This window comes from Zonotrichia leucophrys, chromosome 9, assembly GCF_028769735.1.
Source record: "Zonotrichia leucophrys gambelii isolate GWCS_2022_RI chromosome 9, RI_Zleu_2.0, whole genome shotgun sequence".
Classification (NCBI taxonomy): domain Eukaryota; kingdom Metazoa; phylum Chordata; class Aves; order Passeriformes; family Passerellidae; genus Zonotrichia; species Zonotrichia leucophrys.
This window is the reverse complement of record NC_088179.1, coordinates 19535817-19556011: the sequence shown is the minus strand read 5'-3', so window position 1 is coordinate 19556011 and position 20195 is coordinate 19535817. Positions and strand designations below refer to the sequence as shown.

The following is a 20195-nucleotide window of genomic DNA, read 5'->3' as shown; positions in this document are numbered from 1 at the left end:
CTGGCTAGATGTAGAATAGTGCTGTGGATAAATCATCACTCCACTGTTGGGTATGGCTTGGCACGACCAGGGCTTGGCACTCTGGGGTGCAATAATTTCCTCAGGAGAAGGTGGCAAGGAGCACAGCACCCACAAATCTGTCCTGACACAGCAGAGGCAAAAGCAGGCAGAGTTAGGGGACATCCTCTGGTTCCATTTGCCCTTTTCTAAGCATCTGTCCCACTAATTTCAGGGTCAGATTGAGATGGATGTGGGAAATTGCTACAATGCAGTGTCTACAATAAGAATATTCAGCTTTTCTTTTTTTTTTTTTTTAATTCTGTTAACCAATTATTGAGAATTCATCTCATTTGATAATTACTATGAGTTGAATACACCAATAGGGATATTTTATTCCAATGCAGGTGTTATCTCTGCTTAGCTTTGACTCACCTTTAAAATATCTATAATTAGATTTGGAAAGAGAGTCTTTCATTCTTAAACTTACTGAAAAAAATGGCATTTTGCTGTACTTCATAGAATAGTAAGACCAATTAAATTCTTCAAGATAATGGTGTTCTGAACTTGCATCTATTTTTGGAACATTAATTATATTCTGCAATGCTTCCTGTGAAAAATCAGAGACAGATACGAGCATTAGTATGTGTTAATTAAATCTGAGTTAATATTTTTGGTCAGGGCTCTGCAGTAAATACATAGATGTGTTTACTGGTTAATATTTCTTGTATTTGTATCCTAGTTGTATTTTTCTATTAGTTAAATGGCACATATTGGTTTTTGTACATACTAGAAAGGCTTGATTCAAACAGGTCAAAGTTCATTTCTGACCAGGTTATCCAAGATCAAACTCTGCTTTACACAGAGCAGGAAAAATATGTAGTGGCAATAAAGACAGTCTCTTTTTCAGAAATGTTAAACTGAAGGTCTTGTTTGTCTGCAATTTTTCATGAAGCTTTGCTGGTTTGTTTGGGTTTTGTTTTAAGCCAAACCTCTAAAACTCTCAGTTTTCATCCCAAACTAAATACACTGCTAGATTGGCCTTTTTTATCCTAAATGCTGCTGAAATTCTTCATCTTCATTTCTTTTTGTAAACCTAATTCACAAGTAGGTTTCCTTTTGCAGCACTTGCACCAAGTAAGTCGACGAGGTTTTATATTTGTGCTCTTCATTTCCATTTTTATAAGGACATCATGGAAACCATAGTGTCAGCTGGGAAGCTGAGCATATAGATGAGACTGTGAGCATGAAATATTCATGCTACATCTCCCTGAAAGCCTTGCATTGATGTAGAAGGGCTTGTTTTCCTTCCCTTTCCCTCATCCCCCATTATTTTACACTGAAAAATTGGCATCATCTCAAAAAAAAGTGGGTCAGGAAGACGCAGGACATGTGAGTCTTTCTGTTCTTCTGCAGGGCATCGCTTCCAGCAGCTATGGGAGGAGAAGCTCCTGAAAACCTCTTTTTTTTAGTCTCATGCTCCTGCCCTGTGTTTCAGGAGGAGGCAGCTCAATGGTACTTGCTGCCCTTCACCTGCTCATTTAATCTCCTCTATGTTTTCAGACTGAAATCTTTTCAAAATTTGTCTTGAAGTGATTTGTTGCAAAAAAATACAGTTCTGTTTGCTTCTGTGATATTCAGCTATTTCAGTCGGAAATTCTCATGAAAATGTTAACATTTTGCAAACTCTTGTGCTAGGTAATACTGAAATTTTTTCAGGGATAAATTTATTAACATTTTAAAAAGTAAATCAGACTTGAAACTAAGGATATTCCATTTAGAAATTATAATAATGGAAATATGTGTCTTTCTTCATTCTCCTGACATTCTTTAAAAATCAGTGTTCTTGGTGACTAATATGTGAATGTGTGCTAGAACATTTTTTTCCCACTGGAAATAAATTAGTCAATTTTTTTTTACCAGGTTTATTTATTTCTTTATGGATTCTTGTGAGCATATTCTGGAATTATAATCCTAGTGGGCTTATATTTGACACAATGAGTGGGAATATTTTGATTTATAACACAGAAATTCATTCAGATTCCCATAATTTGTGAAAAATCTCACTGTTTTCAGAGAATCCAATTAATATGTTGCCTGAAAGACCTCTAGATCTAACTACTGTAGGCAACTCAATTTTTAAGCTATTCTTCCAAATAAGCAAACCAGGTTTTCTTTTACTAGTACTGTGCAGAGCAAAAATAATGAACAAATATAATGATACTAATATACAGATATAATTATATATACTAATATTATATATTGTATTTATATATATATTATATAACTATATTGTTAATTAATAATTTACTAATAATATTATTAGTTCATATTAATAACAATATAATACCCAAATTATATAATAACTGAATCATTATTCTAATAACTAAATATATAATTATATTTATAATTACAATTATATATTCATATTATATATAATATATGCTATATATTATATATATAAATTTTATATACTAATATGCAAATATAATTATATATATGTTTATATATATTATATAATTTAAAATAGTGAAGTAATTGGGTAAAAAGGAGGTTCCATTATAGGCATTTTTGGCAGAATTTGAAAACTTGGGTTTTCTTGCGACTCACATGTCCTTTTTCCTCTTGTGTTTGTTAGATGCTGTCTGTCATTATTTATGAATATGTGGAAGTGTGCCACTGAGTTACACAACCTCTTAGTAGAAGCAGTCCAGAATTTTCCATTATCTGTTGTTCACTGGAAAACTTGGGACTTAAAATTGGTTATGTCTGATTTCTCAGAAGTAAACTCACCCTAAGATTAAGAGGAGTAGTTTTTTCATGTTTAAAAGCCCCAGTGTCAGGGGCTGCCCAAACACCCAATGTGGTAAAGCAAGGGGCACAGGATGAGCAGTGACATTGGTGCATCAGGGTGTGAGCTGTGCAAAAACTTCTGCTTTTCTGGTATTTGCTGATGGCCCAAGATTTATAAAAGAGATAAAAGTTATAAAAGAGATCAGCTTTCTGCAGTGTCTACCATAATATTCCTGCTCTGTGCATGCCTTTTTGTCATTTGTCTGTTTGCAAGAAGAGAATATCTCTGAAACTGTTGGTTATTACTACTGATACTCATATTTGGAAATCTGCCTTACTCCTATGTTAGTTTTCTAATGCTGTGGTCCTAAAGCTAATTTGGTAGAGCTTACAAGCTGTTTGAACCACATTGAGTCTTGCCTCGTTTTTTCACAGTCACATTTGAAATGATCTGTCAAATAATCAAATAGTGCTCACATTAGACCTTAGAGGAGAATAATCTGCACAAACTGTGCAGTTACTGATTGCCATCCCCTCACCTCCAAATAATAAATAATTTACAGCTATCACGTGTTCCTTCTACAGTTGAGCATAGAGGCAAAAAAAGAAACCATCTTCATTTCATCATTAGCTTAATCAAGGCAGTGTATCAGTAACCTGCAGTGAAACTGATTGCTGAGGAGCAGGGGGAGTTGATGGCTGAGTAACAAATGAGTTTTTGAACCTTAGGCCTTTTAAATTTTAGTCAATTTTAACTGAAGTTCCTGAAAACTCTTAAGTTCTTTTTTTTAGAAGTTACAATATTTTGAAAAGACTACATGAGAAAACAGTTTCGAAAATACTCAAACAGCATAATTTCCTTGTTCCTTTTCTTTGTTTTTTCCAGGGTGAAACTTGATTTCTTGAGCCTTGCAGGAAAGGGTAACCTTCAAATCCAGCATCTTTGACTGGCAAGGGGCTGCAGACCCTCAAGGCCTTTTCTTGGCTGCCCAGCATGGAGGCAGCAATTTCAGAGTGCTGCTTTTTGTAACAAAATCTCCGGGTCTGCAGCTTTTCACCATGGAGTTGAGAGCTAAAATTCAACATCTGAGTAAAGCCAAAGCTTCTGGATTGAAGCTGAAGCCAAGGAGCATGAGCCAGGGAAACCAGACCCAGAGTCCCAGACACCAAAACCACAGGGATGTGGAACTTTAGTCTCCCAACCAGCCAGGTGATCATGGCTGTTCTTGCAGAATTCAAAAAACAAATTCTCATAAACAAAATCTGAATGATAATGACAGATTTTTTTGTTTGTTTGGGAGTTATATGGCTATTTGTGGTTCAGAGGCACAAAAGAGACAATAACAGAACCTCTTCATGGGTCTATAAATGTGTTCACTATCCAAGCAACTTCAGAGTCATGGTTTTTATCTGAATTTTGCCCTTAAATACTTTGCTTCTGAATGATGAAAATAGTGGGTAACTGCACTCTTCTCTTGGAATTGCCCCCTTTCTCTTTCTTCTATAATAATCTATTTTCCCTCCTTCTTCCAGACACCCTGTGGCCATTTTTGTTCTTCTGTCTATCTCCAGGCTTATTTTTTTAATATTTTTTTTACTTTCTAGAGTTTTAAAGCCCTCAGGTTAAAAAAGATGAAGAAGGCAGATCTGAAATGCTCAAGAGAGTTCACAGCCTGTAAAAAGAGCAGTGAAAATCAAAATTGGGGAAAAAATTACAGAAAAGCACAATGCACAGGACCTAGAGGTTTAAAGAAGGCTTAAAAAGAGACTTTCAAAAACAAATTTTCCCTTTGAGAAATACTCCATCAGAATGTTTCAGCTTCTTTTATCTCCTGTGTCTTCTGTGAGTTATGTTTTAACACTGAAATAGTCCCTTGAGCATATATAAACTCAAAATGAACAGAGAACTAACTAGAGATGCAGGATTCTCTTTTGTTCTTTAGATGCTCGGGTTCTTGGTTATTTTTTCCTCACTGGGATGGATATGCTGGATTTTTCTAGTTTAGGATACAGGTAATTCTGGAGTACTGGGTGGCAGCTTTTATTTTCCATGACTGAGCTAATTCCTTGCAGGTGTTTTGATGCTTTTTGGCTTTTCTCAGCATCAAGGCATGACCATTTGCCTCATGTTTTTTAAAGCCAATACTATAAGATATAAGAGCTCATCAAGATATTAACAGTTTAATAGTGTCAAAATAGCTGAAGGATTTTGGGGGACAAGCTGCTAGGAATGACAATGACAATCTCTAAAATTATGAAATAAAGTTACAGAAATATGAAATATATTGACTAAAGATAGGCATATTTTCAGTGGCATGAGAGATAGACCAGTCAGGAGTAAATTTTGGGCTGCTTTACTTTTCCTAAGATCCCATTAGGCCAGATTCTGACCTAAATCAGATAAATATCAAATCAGAGTGGAGCAGCAGAAATGAACCAGTCTATAGCAATTGAAAGAGAGATAAGAATGAAAGATGTTGATGTCACTGTAGCTGCAACTGAAACAACTCATTTCAGACTAAATAAAACATTAATACCTTCATGCTTTTCTCTATTTCATGGAATGCTCCAATTAAGAGTTTGAGTATCCCCGGGTAGATTTCAGTGCAGAAATTTGTTTGGAAAAGGGTCCACTGAGGATTATGTGCTAAGTTATCTAACAAAGAATAAAGTGAGTCAGTGTCTCATATGGATTACTGCCTTGCTGAACCTGCTGCTGTATTTGGTGAGGTGTGAACAAAGACTGCCTTGATAGAGATAATCTTGTTTAACCGTGTTAAAACACTGAGAGAGGATTGCAGCTGGTGGATAGACTGAGGGAGGCTGCTGGAGTGAGGAGACATGTGGGCACTTTTAATTATAGGAGTTGGGATGCCCTACCTGTGAGGGAAGGCTTTAGTATGAAATTCAGTCTGAGAGTTTCTGGCCTTTACAAATGTTCTCAGTACTTTTGTGTTCACAGAAGTGATTTATGATTATTTTTATTGCTGGTTGGATTACAGATAATGTAAAGGCCCTGCAGATACATAGAAGCTTAGAATCAGGGATTTATTGTTGGGTGTTCAAATAATGTCTGGATGGACCTTGAATTCAGAGCTGGTCCTGCAAATAAGCCCAGGTAAGATTGTATTTATATATAAATTTAAAATAGTGCCATTCTAAAACCACAAGAAAATATCTCTTATTTTCTTCTTTACTTAGGAAGACTGTAAAACAAAAAGGCAGTGGTAAAATGCCATGGCTGAAAAAATGCTGAGGAGATGACAGAATGACCCTGATAAATCCCCTTTCCTAGTTGCTGGATAGAGGTTCCCTAAACACAATCTCGTTTAATGGGGTAGGAAGCACTGGATCCCTCAGAGTGCAGGAAATAGGAAATCACAATTATTTATTGGGTCAAACACTTGATTTGCATTCAAATAGGGGTGAAAGAAACCCCATTGCTCTGTCTTTCTGACTTATTGAAGGCTGAAGTTTTTATTTATGAAGGTTTTAAAGCTCTCATCAATCTGAGCAGCCGGGGTGTGCTGGTGAGGGCAGTTCTGGGGCTCTCCTGCACCCTGCCAGGCTGGGTACCACACACCCCTCTGGCTGCACCTCTCACCACATCCATGGTCTCAGAGCGACCATCAAGATATTCTGTATGAACAGGCAGAAATTCTAGGCAGAAGACAGAGAACAGAATCTCCTCACAGATTTATTTTATTGGAGAAGTAGCTCACACTCTCACGTTGGGTTTGAATTCCTGCTATCACTTTTCTCAGAATTTCTTCACCAAAATGATGTCTGTGTACTTTAATATTTCCAAAAGGAGACATTAGTGCACAAGGCAGTCAGAGGAGATGGGAAGGCAGATTTCCCTGGAGTGTAAATGAAACCTCAGAGCTGGGAGATGACTTTTGCTATGGTGAGAGTTATTTTCCCACCCTTTAAGCACACCAGCCCTGGAGCTGACACAGCCTCAGTTCTGGCAGTGAAGATCAGCTCTGTAAATTGAGCACAGAATCCCTGAAAGTCACAAAGCCAGACAATCCTCCCAATATTGCACTCAGGTGTGAGAGTTTAAAGCCACGTTGCTCAGGAAGGTAGAATCAAAATGCTTTTCTGCAAAATTACATTGATTCTCCATGCTACATTCTGATGAACTTCAATAATTTTTTCCCCCTCCAGTGATCACTGATTAATCTAAAAAACTGTGAAATTAAGTTGTTTGAACCAGGAATTAAAAATTTCCAGCAATTAAAAACAAAGAAACAAACCAAAACAGCCACCAGCATTAGAAATTGATTAATCATGACAACAACTGAGATGCTGAAATTAGTTGTCCTTGTTCCAAAGGGTTTGTAACTAGTATGATGTTTTTGAAGCTATTAAATGATAGTTAAGCTGTGTTATTATTTGTAAAGCAGCTACTTTTGTATCCTGAGCCCACTGAGTAAATGTTTTGCACAGCAGGAGACTGTAACATAGCAAGCCTAATCATTGTCATTTTACTGTACAAGAGGTAATTTTAGAAAATTATTCCTTAAATTATAAGATTCAAACAAAGTCAAGGCTCTCCAGCTGGGAACTTTTTTATTTTCTGTCATTGAAAAGTGTCTTTCTTCTAAATACTGTGAATCTTGGACAGATTCACTACAACTGGTCTAAATATAGTAAAGGAAATTTAAAATTTTGCATATTTAGTAGTCTTTCTCTTAGTTAATGTAAGTATAATGAGTTGTCCATAGAGAGAGCACTGGGCACACAATGGATCTGATTCCCTCCTGAATTCCTCTGGCTCGGCTCCAGAACATCTGTGCTGCAATTGATAACACAGCACTGCTGTGTCTTTAAACAATGTGAGAAAGAATCAGATGAGGGGAATCTAACATTTGGATTAAGGATTTGCTAATACTTATATATTTCTAGCAGTCTGGACATTAATCAGCACCCCCAGATATGCAGATGAAATCTGTTCTACTTCTGCTACACAGCTTTTGGAGGGTTGCAGTATAATACATTTCAGAAGCTTTTAGAGTGTGACCCACCACAAGCTCCTCATTTTCCTGTGCAGTGTTTTGCAGTGTGTGCTCTTATAAAGAATATATTCCAGTTTTGTGCAGTTTTCTGCAGTACCATTACCTAATTTTTTTCCTAAATGAATTGCATAAAATTTTCATTTACCTCCTAGTTCATTCAGATAATTTAAAATATTTTTCCCCTTTTATATACTGACTTTAACTTTCACCCTGATCAAAATGTCACCTCTATCTGGTATCAGATTTTCTATCTGGTTGTATTTCCAGATTACAAAAAAAATTTATTCAAAATACATGCCTAGTTCTGAGGTTCCAACATTTGCCCTTCTGTTGGCATTTTTCCCTCTCTGCAGTCGATGTCAATGCATTGCTAATTTTGATGTGATAGCATTTTACACTCGCATTTCCGATTGCAATGCAAAGTGCAAGGCAGCAAGAATTAGGCCTGCAATGCCCTGGGAGTCTCATGACAGTCAGGAGCTGATGAAATTTGAATTCCACCCCATCTCCTCAATTCGCTTTGCACAGGGCATTCCTTTCAAACACTGTTGGTGTGGGTCAGGTCTGTCTCATTCCCCAAGGCAGCATCTCCAGCATCAGCTGGTGAACCTGACATGAAACTCAAGGAGTCACATGAGAAACACAGACAAATAATTTAGGCTGCTATTAAACGGCAAGATTTTCCCATTTTTATTTTTATTTTTATTTTTATTTTCCCCTTGCTGGCTTGCACCTGGTTATCAGAGTAGTCTAGAGGTGATCACTGCTCTAACCAGCAGGGGTGTGTGAATCTCCCTGTTGCCATCATCTCCCCAGTCCTGGATCACTGAAGATTGACACCCCAGGCAAGGAACAACTTTGGGAAAAGGCTGCATGCAAAACAATGCAGCTGTGCACAGGGAACGGTGTGGCAGAGAGGCAGGAGGGATCAAACAACTACCAGAGTTGCTAGAGGGGAGAGTTTAATGACAAGTTACTGTGACATTTATGACCAGATCGATTATGAAGACTGAAAAAATCTATGGTATATTTCCAGGGTATTGCTGTAGAGCCATCTGATACAGGGGTTGCCATGGCAAGTACAGATTTTCTATTAACCAGGAAGGTGAATAGTCTCATAAAAACCATGGAAGTTGTTAGTGAATAAATTGCATATGGGAAGCACCTCTATTGATCCCTATGGAAATTTAATATTTTCAAACAAAGCTGTAAAGTCTTTTCCTTGGTTATTTTTAAAAAACAGTCTGGGGTACTGTCAAAAGCAAATGCACCATTTCTGGTATTCCCCATGTCTTGAATGACAGCCTAGACAGATTGGAAAATCAGCACTCAGCTAAAAATACTAGTGTGGAGGCAGCAGGGTAAGAAAGTAAGTTACTGAATATTGTTAAATAGGTCTGTCTCTACAGCTTTGATACTTGATAAGGTTAAGATCTTCATCATCACAACCTGAGAACTAAAACAAATATACTTGCACTGTTTAATACTTGATTATCTAATTTGTGACAAACATTTCAGGAGACCTGTAAGACCAGGAAAAAGCATTATTGTCAATGCAAATTGGATAAACTGAGCAAAGGAAATCTCCTCAAGGATCTATATTTCACCCCATCCCCACAGTGTTGTATGCACATAGAAAATTTAACCACACAGAAACAATCCAAGGGTAGAAGGAACAGGTTGTCCAGAGAATTTTTGGTTGCCCCATCCCTGGAAGTGTCCATGGCCAGGCTGGACAGGACTTGGAGCAAACTGGGATAGTGGAAGGTGTGGCAGGGGAATGGAATAAGATAATCTTTTAATGCCTTTAAGGATTCTGTGATTCTATACTTCTGTGGGAGGATAAACTCTGAGGTGTCTTTCTCAGGCCCAGACATGCGGACACCGAACTTGCTGTGAGGTGTTGGTTATAGCAGAATGGCAGGAACATTCCTGTGCTTTTGCCATCTTCTCTCTAACAAGCACAGTGCTGTTGGCTTTTACAGCAATTTTGGTGTGCAGCAGAACAATACAGTTGTTACTAGCAGTAGAACAATGAAGTTGTTACTAAATGCGCTGCTTTCACTGTTTCTCACTGAGTATAAATTGATCAGTAATTGTTGAGCTTGGGAAAGTCTAGATGAATACAGAAAATTTACTGATATTTCACCGGGCAACTGTCTTGTTTGGTGGCAAGCATTTGTGCAAAGGGTCAGGCCAGATGCTGACAGTCCAGCAGGAAATGTGTTGCAGCTGTGGATGCATTCACTGATGTGACAGAGTATGTTCTTTACATAAAAGAAGGCAAAATCATCAGTTGTGTCCCACTGATCTGTTTCTCATTCAGGCCAGAGCATGTCTGCTTTGACTTCTCTTCCCTGTCTCTGATCCTGGCAGCTCTGCCTCTCTGGCCACTCCGTGTGTGGTTGCTCAGGCAGGATAACAGCTCAGAAACAAGGCTGGCTATGGTGGCCGTGCAGCCTTAGTGAGCTCTGCCTGTCCAGCAGGATGAATCCAAGCACTTGGACTCACAGCTTTCTCTTATCTGCAGCAGGTAATTTCTTGTTCACTACACCAGCTGTATTTTTGTTAGCAATCATCTTCAGTCCTACACATCCTTATTAACAATTTATTTTGCCCATATGCTAAGAATCTGCTCTAATAATTAACAACGTTGTGTATCCATTTAGCACCATATCTTTTTAAATGCAGTATGTTCCTATTTCCTAGTCCACATATCTTCCCCCAAGCAATACCACAGGTGCTTCCTTTAGACCTCTGTTTTCCTTTGAACTACAGTGGTTCAGCTCATTAGCCTGTCTCACTTCTTATCAGTCACACTTGCTTCTCATTACTCTGGTTGCAGAGCTACCATAATTAGATTTTATATTTTTAGGCATTCATAACACTGCTTTAGTGTACACTGTGCTATCAGAAGCGTTTTAGAAAAACCATAAGACCAAACTAATTAAGATGTTCCACAGAGGCTTTTTAAAGGAGAGTTGCTGTTGCTGCTGACTTGGTGAATTCAGGCACACACAGCTGTGGGGCCAGTGGGCTGACAGGGGAGGTCACTCAGATCTCCTGCCTGTGCAGCTCACAGGACCCCACCCCACAGCTTTTGCTTCCAGGCCATTATCTCTGATGTCTCTTAGGAGAAGATACGCTACATTTGGCTTTAAAGACTTGGGGTTTTTCCCTAAGTTTACATTTTCACTCCTGGAAGTTCTCCCCTCTTGCCAAAAGCAGTGCAGATATCTTGAGCACCTAACTTTTTTCAGGTAACCCAAATACTTCTCAGAAACTGCAAACAGAATGTCCTCATCCTATTCACAGATTGTGCTCGTTGTATTCTCTATTATTTTGTAGTCTCCTGCATGGGATTTTCTTTCTGTGTTCGTTTCCTTTCCTGAACAGCTGCATTTTCCTCCTCCTATGAGCTGCTGCTCTCTTGCTCTTCTGGAATGGCTTAGATGGGCTGAGACCGTTTCCACTCTTATATAGGAGCATCTGTAGATAGATGGACCTTGGTGACAGTAAGGGAAATGGGTCTGGAAGGCACCTGCAAGGCTCTGCATACCTGTAAAAATAATAATAATAATTCGTGGAATTATTGCTGCTTCTGTTTTAAAATGGGGCTTTTTGCAGGGGCATTTGCCACATACTCAGCAGTATCTCTGGAGATGTAACTTATTCTTTAGTCTCTATATAGAATGGGATATTTTTAGGTGGGAGCAATTTTGTACACAGGAAGCTTTAAGTTTCCTTCCTTTACTGAAATATTTTCTGTGTTGAAGAGAATCTGAGCTATTGAATTTCACTGGTTCCTAAAATAACATGCACAGATGTATTTACAGTTATTTTTTAACTTAATTTGTATAACTATGCTGCAAATATTCCATGTGAAACAAGAAAAATGACCTGGTGTTGTAGTAGGTTGCTCATTTCCCTGGAAACCCAGCTTCTAACATGAAGCTTACTTGGAAATTAGTTACAACAGGTGTAATCACTCTCCATCCTTCATCTCATTTATGCAGTCTCTGCTAGCAGTAGAAATCTTTACTTTGGGGAGGCAGAAAACTGTATTCTACCAACATAATCACATTCTTCTGTCATTCAGACACTTATTTTAGAATTAGCCAAAAAAATTAAAGATCTATTTTACAATAATAAAAACTCAATTACTGGAATCTCTAAAGGGAGCAAGTAGCAGTAAATATGAAACAAATATATAAGTATTTAAAAATAACTACTGCAGTGCAAATTTACATAAATAACTATTGTTCTTTCAGGATCCAAAGCAGTATAGTTCCTTGCTTTTCCAATAGAGTGCTTGCTGCTGGGTTTTCATAACTATTTATTATTATTGTTGTTGTTGGTTGTTGTTGCTATTGTTGCTGCTGTTGTTGTTGTTGTTTTATTTATATTAATTGTGGAAAGTATTGGCTTTTGAAAACCTTCTTGAAATTTCTTACACCTGTATTATATCATGTTTTACACTAGAATTTTCAAGGCCATCTTTATAAGGGACTTGGAGGCCACAGATTCACTAAGGGACACTGGATTTGTTCTGTTTAGTGGAACAGAAACTCCAGACCCAAGGGCTTTGGGATATCACACCTTGATATATGTAAATATATACACAAACTGCAGCATTGTTTCCATCTGCTGAAGTACTTTGCATCCTTGAGCAGTATTTGTTTTATGCTTCTACAAGGGTGTTGTGCCAGTGGACTCTGACAATTCAGCCTGTTTGTCCTGTAAATTTAACTGGGAGAGGCCCCAAGCCCTGCAGGGTTGGGCAGTGTCCCCTGCTCACATGGGGCTCACCCCTTCCTGGGCTCTCAGGCAAGTTGCATTTGCTCCTTTCTCTCATTGTCCTCTCTTCATAGAAAGTGAAGGTCTCTTTTTTTTACAATCAGATGGTTTGCTTTGTCTAGCCTAAGTAAGAGCTTGCATTGTTATTTCTGCCTTAATAGCTCAGCAGAGGTTTCAGTCTATTTAAAGATTCTTGTAATGATTTTAGTGGTTTTTATGTGTATACAGCAGGGATTTATTGATGTATGAAAGCCAATATTAAGTGTCAAAGACATGAAATAAGAAATGTGCCCATGTATGCAGGCTTTGTGTATAAACCTACAACCCATAATCAGTTGTTAATGATGTTGATTTTTCTTTTTCTTTCGTGCCATAGGAAGCATTTCAGAGAGGCTTTGGAGCCTCACTGGATCCAGCTGTGCCTTGTGCACTCATTGTTCATGAGCTGGTGATGACAGGAGATATCAATACAGCACCACAGAGTTTGGGTCAGGGTCTGTGTGCTGGTTCTGGCTTCAGCTGAATTCCCCTCAATTGTTTTCTGGTTTTTACAGTCTTTCTCCCTGTATAAGTTGTTAGTTCTTTGTTTATACTGAGACCATTGTCTTCTCTAAAGCACTTTTTTCTAAAAATATTCTGCTGCTTTAACTTCATAGTCCCCCATCCTCACTGGGGACCAGCTTCTGTCCTGCTGAGACAGGAGGGAGCAGGTGGCACTCATCCTAGAGGAGATGTGATCTACTACAAGCAGGAAAAATACAATAAAAAAGACAAATTAGGGTTGTATAAAAAAGCAATGCAATAATTATAGCAAACTGATAGTTGGCATTATCAGCATAGGCTGGAGTGTCTTTTGTTACCTTTTTGTTTATCTCTGGAGCACTGGTCCAGCAGTTTGCTGGAATATGGTGTGAGTTGCTTTGCCCACAGGAGAGGAGGAGGTGTTGAAACAACATGGCTTCTGCAAGGCTGTAATTTGGATATCAGAGCAGAAAATGGAGCTGCAGCTGGCATGTTCAGGATGTTCAGGACAATTAAGAAACGTGGCTCTTCATTTACATCCTTGCTGCACTGTTAGACAGCCCCCAGGAAAAGCAATTCTGCATTTCTGTATCTGGATTTTGAAAGAGGAGATGGGAATGAAAGCTGTTATCCCTCTGTAAAGTGTAAAGCCATCCTTTACAGGAAGCCATCCTGTAAAGCTGTAAAGTGCAGCCATCCTTTCTGATGCAAGGAAAAATTATTGGTGAATAGCAAATGAACCTTAACAAGAAATATCCATTGTAGGGTAAGAGGAAATAGAGAGCTCAGAGGTTCTGGTATGAACACATACTTTTCAAGCAGATTAAAATCACTGAAGGAACATTTCACTCTTCTCCTGGCAAATGAACTGTCTAACCAATAAGGTGTTGTGTTCATTTTTTCTTTCCTATGCAGGGAAAAAACAGTGGAAATTCTTATGGCCAGGTCTGTCCTCTGACTTAACAAACCCCAGATGAGATTCAGAGGACTCAACAGCTTATTCCATACCCAGTGGTCAGGAGAAATCCAGACCCTCTGTCATGGTGCCCCTGGTAGATGGGAGGAGCACACCCCACAATCTTTGCTCTGAGGTTGTTCAGAATTGAGACCTGCTCCTTTCAACATCTTTCTGGTTCACATCCAGAATTTTGTCCCTCCAAAAACAAGGCACAGCAGAGGTTTAGGCAGATCTTGCCCTGAGTGCATGTTGGCTCTTCAGCACAGAGGTGCTCGCTCCCAGGCCAGCAGCTCACACCTAACCTTAGAGGGTATTCCTTCTCATACAGCAGAATATTCCTATTGAAAATCCATGGGAAATAAACAAGAAATGAGAATAATTCAATCCCACCCTGCTGCATCAACCCAGGATGACAAACAGTGTTATCAGAGCAGCAGTTCCCTTTCCCTTTCCCAAGGCAGGTAATGGCAGAGCAGCACAGGGCAGGTCTGTCTCACTAAGGAGCCTGTCACAGTTCTCACTCAGCAGCTGGAAAATAGTACCTATGTACTATAAATAAATATCAGCAGCTGGAAAATAGTACCTGTGTGCTGTATATAAATATAGGCATGTGCATGTAACCATTTACCAGGACTCTACTTGCAAAGTTTTGTTTTGCCTCATTTCTTGAACACACTTTTTTGGAGTGCAGAATCATACAGAAAATCTTTTCAAGATCTCCCTCAGTTCTAGGTCAGCAGTGCTACAGAAACCCTCCTTAGGCCTAAACCATTTATAATATATCAAATATGTGTAAGTTCTGTAGACAGAAAATACCTTATTTCCATAGTATTTTCTGGAAACATACTGAAAAGTCACTTAAAGAATTAATTGAGCCAGAACTCACATGCAAAAAAATGTGCTTCCTTCTCTGCATTACAAGAAAGCAATTAGTGAACACTGGAGGCAACAGCTTTTGCTAATCAAAAGAGCTGAGTCTAACTTCTGTCTGCTTAAACAATTCTGTTTTGAAAGGAAAGGGAAAACCAGACATACTACTGGACCATCAATTAAACTGAAAACATGCAATGCAATGCAATTAATTCTTTTAAAAGCAAGAATTTTTCATTCATAGTGCAAATGTGCTAGGAAAATGATATGGCTAATAGTCTTTGAACATTGCTTTATGTGAATAACTTTCAAGATTCAATCTTTCAAGTTCATGTCTGTTGGTAGTGAAATATTTTTTGTTTAAATGCTTCTAGAACATTGACATCACATTTTCACCACCCTTTTCCATTTTGATCTCACTATTGATAGGGTGTTCCATCTTTGCTTTGCTCTTCATGCTCCATAAGGAGAATCTGGTAAACTTTAAACTGAGGCTTGAGGGTAAACAGGTCTTTTACAGTTATCACTGCATTTGGCTGAATAAATATTGTCCTTTTTTAATTCCTTCCCTCTCATTTTTTTTCTTTTACTGTTGTGACTTTATAAGACATAAGGAAAATTCAAATTAACTTACTATTTTAAAACATAGTTAGTATTTTTCATGTTGCAGACAACAGGCCCTACAGCTTGTCCTGACAGTTTTATTTCCAGCCATAATAGCTCTGATTTAATCTTTAAAGGAAACATCCCTACACAGGATTTGTTATTATTCATTTATACATTAGTATTGAGGGGAAAACTCTCCTGGAATTTGGTGATATCCAAACAAAATTCTTGACTTTGCCACAGATTTCTTGCTTGTTGAGCTTGTACACCTGAGATAAGTCCTTTGATGATATAAATGTTACACAGTTGTAATAGTTATTCCTCTATTGTTGTTTCTATCAGAGCAGTCAAAATCCCAAAGAATTTAAAATTTTTATTTCCCTACAGTCTTTTGACAAAGCTTTGTCTCCAGCTGAATACAGAGAGCTTGGTTGTTTGACAGATGAATTTTAAGGGCAGGTGAGTATTTTTCATGGCTGGTTCATCACTATGAACCAACCATTATATTGACAGGCTAATAGAAGATGGCCTTTAATGATCATTTTAGTCTTGGGGTGAAGTCATGAATTCAAAGAATTCTTTAAGTCCTGTCTTGTCCTATTCCTATCTCTGTCTAAAGTAACCTATCATAGACTCTGCCAATGTTCAGTGAAAGAGGGAGATGCAGCAGCCAAAAAACCTTCAGGTTATTTTCCTGTGGTCTCCACAAGGATAGAGTTTAGAGAGAAAAGAATGTATAATCTAATGTTTTGCCTGGGATGTGATGTCTGCTTTCCAGATTATCAAAATGTCACTGGTATATTTTTCCAGTCTGTTTTCTCTTTCTAATTAAGTTCCTGTCTCCCTGTCATGCTCCCACCCCCCACTACCATTTTTATTCATCTCCCTCTCAAAGGTACCAAAGGAACAGGCCAGTTCTCCTCCTGCTGTGCAGTTAAAAAACTCAAGATAGTGTTAAATTGACATGGGCTGTGCTGCTCTGCCAATCTCTGAAATGTCATTGCCTGGGCAGCCTGCTGGGCTCAGCTCAGCACCATGGTGCCAAGACTGCTAATAACAAAAGATAAAGGTTAATGAAGGAGGGAGAGGATGGAGGATGTGTTATTATCCAAAATCAAGTTGTCTGCTTTCTATCTGTAAGGTTTGCTCAAGGCCTAAGGTTTTGATTTTCAATTCTTTGTTTTTCCCCCTTAGCGGTGTTTTTATTTAGTTCATAGGGTAAATCACAGTGGGCTCACAGGACCCACTCCAGTGTCTTTCTTTCAGCATGGTGTCCTTGACTTCTCCAGTAGTCCTTGAGGTTATGAGTGAGTTATCCTCATCTGGCCCTGTATGATTGCAAGGCATAACCATGGATTTCTGCAATAAATGATGTCCTTTGTGGCTTTAGAGGTCCCTGTTTCTAGAAGCAAGAGGCTGAGCATGCCCAGGGCCCTGCTCTGTCAGTGGAGCTGCCTCTTGTCCCTCCCAGTGCAAAATGTTCCCGTGCCCTGGCTCTGCTTTCTGTGTGTTTGTTGTGTGAGGGTCTTGTCACTACAGGGTTATTTCTCTGTTAATGTTGGGTGGTTGCTCAGTATTTCTGCCTGTTGAGCTCCGTCAGAAAGCTGTGCTGCTGTGAACAGCCTGTGTGCAGTGTAGGGCTGACTGGAAGAGAAAGAAAAGCCAAAGGCCACTAGACTCACATTTTCTCTCCATCTACCAGTGCACAGGAGCTCCATTGCAGCTCTGACACACCAGGATGTTGCTCCCACCCTCTGTTGCTGACCCTCTCCCTCCTGCCATGCCCTTGTGAGCTGTCAGACCTGGTGTTTGTGTATTTGTTCCCACACCAGCCCTACTCACACACAATTCCTTCATCCCAATACCCTCTGTGCTCTGTGGCACGATGCTCTGAGCTTGGACTGCAGCTGGCTCCTGCTTCTGCCTTGTGTCTCTGATAGTGACCCAACCTTTCTGCACACAGGAAGCAGATCTGCCCTTATTCTCCACCTTCTGCATCTGCTTTTGTCACTGCAGTCACACCTGGCTTTAGGATTTTTGTGGGTCTGTACATCTCAAGCCCATGAATTGTTTTTTTATGGTGAATTTGCAGTGTTAGGATATTACTGGCACACAACTCCATAACTTTCAACTGCAGCTGAGATGGAGGCAGTTAAGTGTCTGTCCTAGGGTGAATTTTTATTTTTAGAATTATGAAAAATAACTTACTTTACAAAGGTAAGGATGTGTCTTACCTCTCATTCCACCTTTCTTTAGTAACCCCCTGAAAAGCAGACAGGGAGGCTGACAGAAAAATTCTCCACAGCAACAAATAACAGGTTGGAATCTGACAGCTAGAAAATATTCTTAGCTGCAAGTCATGCTTATGGTAGCAGAGAAGTCTGAAAAAGTCCACTTTTTTACTTGTTGAAAAGCTGGTCCCAACTTAGGTGATTGCTGTAGTTATTGCTTTTTTCTCCCCCCTCTTACTGTAAACTGTTTTGCAAATTATTTTACTGATTTTTAAAAATGTCATATCACAATGGAAACAGTTTAAATTTGTGTGAAGCCAGGATAAAAATGTATAAATGGATGTGCATATCAGTGCAGGAACTCACTCATCACTGTATCCATACAGATTTACCTATAGATATACATTAGAGAGAGACCCGAAAGACCAGGTCTTGTTTGTTAAGCTTTATTAAACTGGAAGTCCCCAAAATTAAAAACAAGAGCTGTCACAACTGGAACAAACGAAATGGTTCCCAGAATTTGCTGCTCTAGGATGTTATCCTTTGACATTTGAAAAATGACAGAAATTTATAGTAGTTGCTACCTATTTATAAAATGGGTGGGAGGGAGGTGGGAGGAAAGGAGATTATTGTTTTAATCGTCCATTGCTATCACTACATTAACAATGGAGAAAAGTGTTTAAAGAAAAAGAAAACAATGCATCTTACCTGAAGAGTAGCAGGAACTTGCTGTTTGTTTCTTGATTTTGAGTTTTTTTTAAATTAAATTCTGTATACTTGGGCAAAATACCAAAACAAATTTCAAATTCAGCAGTTACAGGCATTCTACATCTCTCAGTTAAGGCAATGGAAATCCTTCCATTGACAACCCCTGTGCATTGCACTGTGCTGGAGGCAGAATACACAATAAGAGGGAAAACCTAATCTAAGTATTATGAGTAGATACACCCAAGTGTTGCATAAAATGATTTTGTAGAGCATTATGCAATGTAGTAAAAATGTATGACAGTAAAATATGACTAGGGCTGCTGTATAGAAACACCATAGAAATAAAATAGTTTAGAGCAGGATAAAAGAAATAGAACTACTGACAAGAAAGTAGAATTTTGGGGTAAGAAAGAAAAAACCATGATAAGCTGAGTTTCTTGTTGAAAATAATTTAATATACAGCTTTATATTTTCAGTTATAAAGGGTACTGTTTTAGAGCCTTCTTCAAAGAAATCCACCAGTGAGACTAACTCAAAGGAACTTTGGAACAGAAGAGCAAAACTCCCTTGAAGGCAGGGAGCAAGATCTCTGATTTGCTTTGGAGAAGCTGAAGGAACAAAACTCGTGCAGAGATCCCTCCCATTCCCTTAATTTTCATCGAGCTTTTTCCCAGGCTGCTCAGAAGGTGATTCCCTGGGGCACACCTTGCCAGCCCCCATTATCAGCTGGGGCGGGTCGAGCTCTGGCCCTGCTCAGGGATGGGGAATTTGTCAAACAGGGAGCGTGTGCTGATGAGTGTGCACACATCCCACGCCCTGCGTGCCACATCAGGCATTTAACTGTTCTGATTGTGCTCCTCTAAACTCCTCACAGCCTGCTCAATAGCTGCTGCTCTCATTTACATAAACACTGGGAGTTTGCTTGTGCTGGTGCTGTGTCCCAGTTGCAGCTTCTCAGCTGAAAAATTAAAGGCAGGAGGAAAGAAAATTCCCTTCTCCCTCTCAAAGGCCTATCCATGGGGACATCAGTTCCTACAGAGGCTGCTGTGTTTTGTCAGACCCTAAAAAGGGCCACATGCATGGCCCTGTGGCACCTGTACATGAGGCTCATGGCTCAGAGAAGTGATTCATCTGATTTTCATTTTTTTGCTCTAACCCTTTTGAGGAAAGTGGTGAGAGAGGGGATCAAGTCTCTGGTTTTTGATCAGGGACAAGCTCAGTTTCAGGCATATTTGAAAAATTAAGATTCTACTTCCTTTATTGTATCTGTTTAGAACGCCAAAGAGAAATTATGTTCCACTGATGTTCAGTGTCTCTAATTGTAATTAAATGTCTGACAGTGAACAACTGAATTTGTACTCATAACTAAAGAAAAAAGTTTGCTATTTCAGCTGCCTGTTTTTCATTAAGCTGACAGAATAAGAGGCATCACAAGGAAAAAGCATCTCTTCTACTTATGGGAAATAAATCTTGATTTCTTTTAAATATTATTTAAATGAGACCCTTCTGGCCATATCCATCCCTGCTCTCATTCTAACCAGCAGTTTCAAAAGCTGAGTGAATGACTATAGTCCCTTGTTTTTATGAGCTGCAGTTAAAAATCCATGAGTTTCTTGATAGAAATGGTGCCTTTTGAAGCTATTCATGAATTGCCTTTTTTTCCCTAGGTTATAGGAGCCACTGAATTAATCC

General features: G+C 38.9%; 1 long non-coding RNA gene across 8 annotated transcripts in view; it reads left to right on the top strand.

Moving 5' to 3' along the window:
- Positions 1–20195, top strand: part of LOC135451803 (uncharacterized) — a 101495-nt gene that overhangs the window by 63886 nt on the left and 17414 nt on the right. For 5 of the 8 annotated variants that reach the window (XR_010441441.1, XR_010441439.1, XR_010441435.1 and 2 more), the window contains 2 exons: positions 3677–4000; positions 5793–5908. The exons of the other annotated variants lie outside the window; for them this stretch is intronic. This is a non-coding gene — a long non-coding RNA (uncharacterized LOC135451803). The remainder of the gene's footprint in view (positions 1–3676; positions 4001–5792; positions 5909–20195) is intronic. 8 annotated transcript variants of the gene reach the window in all.